Source organism: Podarcis erhardii (genome assembly GCF_964252035.2).
Source record: "Podarcis erhardii genome assembly, chromosome: 1".
Classification (NCBI taxonomy): Eukaryota; Metazoa; Chordata; class Lepidosauria; order Squamata; family Lacertidae; genus Podarcis; species Podarcis erhardii.
The window spans coordinates 104,791,532-104,797,531 of record NC_138497.1 but is presented as its reverse complement, the minus strand read 5'-3'; positions in this window follow the sequence as shown (position 1 = coordinate 104,797,531).

Sequence of the window (6,000 nt, the reverse complement as noted above, 5' to 3'; positions counted from 1 at the left end):
TAATTTTAGTTCATGAAATTCCCTTTGAGTATTCTCTTGTCCATAAATATGAAAATATTTTTTTCTTCCACTACAATGTTTCAGAACAATTTGACCATGTGGTTACAGCTGTAGATGCTAAACTATTTCCTTAAATAAAGATGAAGGAATAGTCATTTGGTGACATTAAGCATGTCCTTTAAATCTAGAATTAGTCTGGATGAGCCCTAAATGTGTAGAGTGGGGTGGGGAACTTGTGGCTCTCCCCGTAGGTTGTGGAACACCAACTCTCATCAGCCCCAGCCAACAGAGATGATGGAAGGTTTTGTCTAACAACATCTTGAGGGCCTCAAATTCTCCACCACTCCATGCACCGCTTCCAGGCCTGCTGAATCCAGGCCTTGGATTCAGACATTGGATTTAATGTTTGCATAGGGCCTATGTTTAGAAAATTCAGTATGAATATGCGTGAATGACAGGGTCACTTCCCATATTTTCTGTCAAATCAACTTTAATTTGCACAATTTGAGTTAGCTAATATGAAATGGAATCCCACCCACAAAATAGTGACAGTCACTCTGGAACCAGCTACAGGTATCTGATTATGGTAGTGAGCTTCCCTTGGGGATGTGCAACCACCAAGGATAATAAGGCTATCAATGGCTACTAACCATGGTGCATGTGCTCTGCCTCCAATATCAGAGGCACAGTAGCTGGGAATCACAAGGAGGTGGAGTGCTATTGCTCTTAGGCTCCATGGGCCTCTGGTTGGCCACTGTGAGATTCTGGATTCCTGATCCAGCAGGGCTCTCCTCATGTTCTTAATAGGAAAAGCAGTCACTAAGAACACCTATCTAAATACCCTTCCGGAACTTGATGTACATATAGTAAGCTTGGGAAGATGCTTCTAGTCTGAGGGTGTGATATGGCTAAATGGGAGGAGCACCAGACTTATTTTTTGTTTCTTTGTGTTATGATATCATGAGCAATGGATGTTCAACATTCAGTAGATATGTCAAGGGCAGGTACTGGGAAATAACAAGAGACAACTCCTGGAACATCAGGTTACCTGAAGCATGTGAGAGATTGTTTTAGGATTGTGTTGAGACCGAAGCTCCCTGACTCATGGTTTAAACTCTGTGTTATGTAAATTATTTGTGAACTCGCTATGTGAGTGAGGCCATGATAGCACTGGACAGATGCTTTTCTTAAGGGTGCTCTCATATGTTTATGAAAGTCTTGGCCCTACCTCATTTGGATTGCAATGTCGTGGGGCAAGAGGTGAGTAGGACATATTTCATTACTGAAATGAAATGAAGACCTGCTTCCAAGAACCCAAATGTACCTCTGGGGTCAGAGAAAGATGAGTCTCATCCCAATCAGGTTCTGACCTAGGCCAGAAGCACTCCCCAACTGGAAACCCATGTGCTTCCTTTCAGAATGAGTGCATTCGCCCATCATGGTTCCTTTGATCATCTTCCTGAAGACAAGTGAAAATCAAAGTCAACCGTATGCAAGCAGCAGGAACATAAGCAGTTTATAAATGTGTGTCTTCCATGTAAGGTTTGGAATGTTGGTTCTGCAAGCATTCCAAGCCACATTCCCATTTGATTTTTTTCATGTGTTTGGTTAATCTCTGAGCTTTATAAGATTAGCGAGCAAAATGTGATATTATGGAATGCGAAACTCCTTCACTCAGTGCCGACGCTGATGCTGTGAAATCAGGCTAAAACGACCAAAAGTGATACACATGGTGTTCATTTCGCACAGAGCAGCGTGAATTAGGAATAACTCTGCAGCGGCGTAGATTGGTGTAGATTGGGTTGCTTGAGAAATCAACCGCACACTTGGAAGCGAACAATATGTTCAATAGTATTCGGCCATCACCCAAACAACTGACTTGATTTTTTAAAAAAGCCCTGTTGGGCTTTATGCACAACAATTTCTCAAGCATGACAACTGGCTAAAGAAACAGGATGCAATAATATAAAGTATTACATTGAAGGGGGGGAGGCTAGGCCATAGGTACACTCCCACAGTTCAATAATAATAATATTTGTAAGAGGGGAGAGAAATTACACGGACAGGTACAATAAAAATGATTGCTTCCATGCCAGGATGACCAACCCAGGAAACAGCTTCAGCCATTTTAAATCAAAATGTTTGATGGAAAAAAATAGCGTAAACAAACAAGCAAAGAAAATGTATCAACCTGTGGAATGGTTGTCTGTCTGACAGATTACATAGTGATCTTCCCTGTACACTCCTCTGTTACCTGGAAGGATAGATGTCCTGAAATTCAGCCTTTCAGGATATTTGACATAGGGATTGCTGTGGCATCATCTGGTAGTGCCATGCTGTTCCAGTAACATTTCTAAAGAAGGTCACTGTGGTCCCCGGACATTTAACGGTCCCTGTGCCACCACTGTGCTCGCTTCCCCGCTGCCACCAACCAGTTACTCTCTGGTAAAACACTGAGTCCAGTCAGTTGTTAAAAGTGAACAACAACAACAACAACAACAAAGTTTATTTTACAAACATTAACAAGTTTATGGTTTCTCAGATAATATTCCTGTCAGTATCTTAACTTTAGTTTCTTTACCGGCCTATACCTTCCTAATACCTTCTGACTGATTATCTCAATTGTTTGACTGACTCCTCTTAACAAATTTTCTCACTCTTTCACACCAGACTAGCCCAACCCACAGACTTATCTTCTCTGTCTTTTCTAACTCCAGCCTGTCTTCTAATCAACTCTAACTAACTAAAAAACCTCTGTGCTTAAACCTTATACACAGTTAACTCTGCCCCCTGGGTTCCCATTGGTTAGTCATTTTACAATTAGTTAACCCTTTCCCTATGAACACAGTATGATGTCACACACATAGGAGGGCAAATGCCACAGTCACCATTCCTAAAGAAGGTGAGCACGATGGCAATGTATGTGGCATCTCTAGGTAGGGCTGGGAGAGAACCCTGCCTGAAATTGTGGAGGGCTATTGTCAGTCAGTGTACACAATTTTGAGCTAGCTTGACCAATGGTATAAGTCTGACTTGTTATTAGGCCGTGTCCTAGGTTCCTAAGTTCAATGTGAGCTTTTTCCAACAAAGATATACTTATGGAGGAAAGCTCCACCTGTCATGCTGTGTGAAAAAGAAGGAGAAGCAGACTTCTCCTTCCTTAAGTGTCTTGATTATGTAGAACTAGACAAGATGAAACAAAGAACCACAGCTGTCACTGGAACGATGCGCAGAGCAGATATGAATGTGGTTGTCGTCTTGACAAAGAGAAAACTTCCCCACCCCCGCTCTCTCACACACACTCAGCTGACAAATAAAATAAAAATCTTCTGAATCCAGAAATCAAGTCTAAAGAGGAGGCTCAATCCCAATAACTGTTCATAAAGTAATGAAGTCATCACTGGGTGTGTATGATGAAAGGATATAAATGCATGCAAAGTGGCTGGTATGGATGACAGATGCAAGCAGCAGTCAGCATAGGCTGGATGTCTGATTAGACGGGCTTAAAGGAAGTTTAATTTCTGGTTTGGTACACACAGATGTTTTTGTGCACAGAAGAGGAATGTTCATTCTGCTCAGCCAATAACTCTTGCACATCTGCCGGCAGTCGCTGTAAGGCCACCTTCTCATCTGCGGAGGTGTTACGTTGCTGGCCTCTCTGGCTATTATCCTGTGGCAACTGTAGCTGAATTTATTTATTTCAATCTCTTCAATATGCTAATCCACTTCATTTCAGAAATAGGTTTGTATACTTCCAAACAAGAATCAGGTTTGTCGTTGTTGTTGCTTAAAGTCCAATATAAACTGCCAAAGCATAAAATCCATAATCAACTGATAACTGTGCTTTACAGCAGGGCTCACCAACCTTTCTGGACCTAGGGGGGCATTTGGAAAGCAAATAAATGGTTGTGGGCATCACAATACCCATTTTATAGAAATCCCACCCCACACAAGCAAAATGTCTTCACTGCACAGGGCAGTCTTGTCACCCACTAGGCAGATATAGTTAGGGCAATGCCAGAATGCCCCAGAATGCCTCAGGGTTAAAGTTCTCCAAATCATAAACTGTCTTTCCTGCATGGACTAAAGGCCCGATTAACAAGGAATTGCACCACTCCAAAACTTACTCCCAACAATGTGGAGAAGGTGAAAGAGAGTCTTGGGCCAATTGAGGGGTCCTGTGACTGGTGAAGCCCACACAGCAGAAGGGAGGGTGGGTGCCACAGCAGAAAAGAGGTGAGGTTTTAGGGAGGAGCAGGAATATATCTCCCTATCCACTCATGCTACCCCAATACTCCTCCCCAGGGAGAAACCAATTGAGTCATCCCCTGGGGTGAGCGGTGTGTGGCAAATTTGCCCTTACGTAAGAGTGGGAATGGCCTTAGAAAAGGGATAGAATAGTTCTCTCACACATCCTAAATTATCCACAATATTTTATATGCTCCTCTTATTAATAGTTTTCAGTTTCTCAATAACTACTACATCTTTTCCATTTCTTTTATGTAAACTTACCAGCTATTCCAGATGAGGTGTGGAGTTAATCAATAAAGATCACTTGAATATTTTGCACATTACATTCTATTCCATTTTCACCAGTCTCATGAGATATAGCTAGGGTTTTTTGTTCAATTTGTTTTTTTTAAAAGGATTACTGCAAAAGCAAAACCAGTCACAAAATTGAAATGAAATACTGTAACAAGAAACTGACATGATTTGTTACATGATAACATTGATTAAAGGCAGGAAGAGAACTAAGCTGCAGTCGTTCTTTGAGGAATGCAGGAAAATGGGGCTGAAATGCTTAATTAAGAAATGCTGAGAAACTGAATTTTGTGTTAACTTTCAAACGACTGATTGGTATAATTAAGACGGTACAATATAGAACTCTTCATGAGTCAGATAACTAAAAATGATATAAATGAAAACTTACCAGTCATATGGTGGAGGGGAAGGACAAACCATGATCCAACATTGTACATGTCACTGTGCTATTTTGTAAATGGTGTTCTGGTGTTGTGGACTGTAACTCTATAAACCAAGAACTAAGTGTTCTTAAATTGGAATCGGGGGGGGGGGGCAATTTTTTTGGAGCTGTCATGTTCTGAAATGGATGATTCCATTAACAAAGGCACAGGTGGCAAACCATGATAGTGATCGCTTCTGGATTACATTGTATTGTTGAATCTTGCTAAGAGCAGAACATTGATGAAATTTCATAGGTATACTGTGCTAATAAAAGACCTGAGACTAAGTGAAATCCTAGGTGTGCCTGCTCAGAAGTAAAGCCTACTGAGTCTAGTGAGGCTTACTCCCAGGTAAGCGGGCTTAGGACTGCAGACTAAGTCTGTAACCCTAAACTCAATATTACTGACTGTAGTGGACTGCTTGGTTGTGCTGTGCTACTCATCTAACCTAACCTATCTCTGGTTACGTCATTGCTGCGTATTTAGATGGAAAGGGGAAGGAGTAAGGTGATAGAGATGCTCTACTCCCTCCAGTTGCTTCACTACTATATGCTTGAATGGAGGAGACAAGGTGGTGGGGCTGCCAACCTCCCTCCAGTTTTGCCACTGCTGCATACTGGGACAGAGAGGGGGAGTGGTAAGTTGGTGGAGCTGTGCTGCTCACTTGACCTCTCCCTAGTTGTGTTGCAGTTACACACCAGAGGCACAAGGTTGGTGCAGGGCAAATGTGCAGCAGAGCCAATTTGGCACCCCTGCTGGTGTGTTAGCACCATGCTGACCTCACTGCCACCTCAATCCCACCCTCCTTTTCTGTTCCATTATGCAGCAATGATGCAAGTGTAAGGAACAGAAATATATCTTTTAAATGCACAGAAATAGGAGCCTCAATCCTTTCTGGCTACTGCTTCTGAAAATTATCCTCCGCAACCATGCACCAAAGCCCTGACAGAGTCCCCCAGCAACCTGGATTTACCTGGTGGTGACAGTGCTAAACAATCATTTTCATTTTGGGCAAAAGATTCCTGCATTGAAAGGG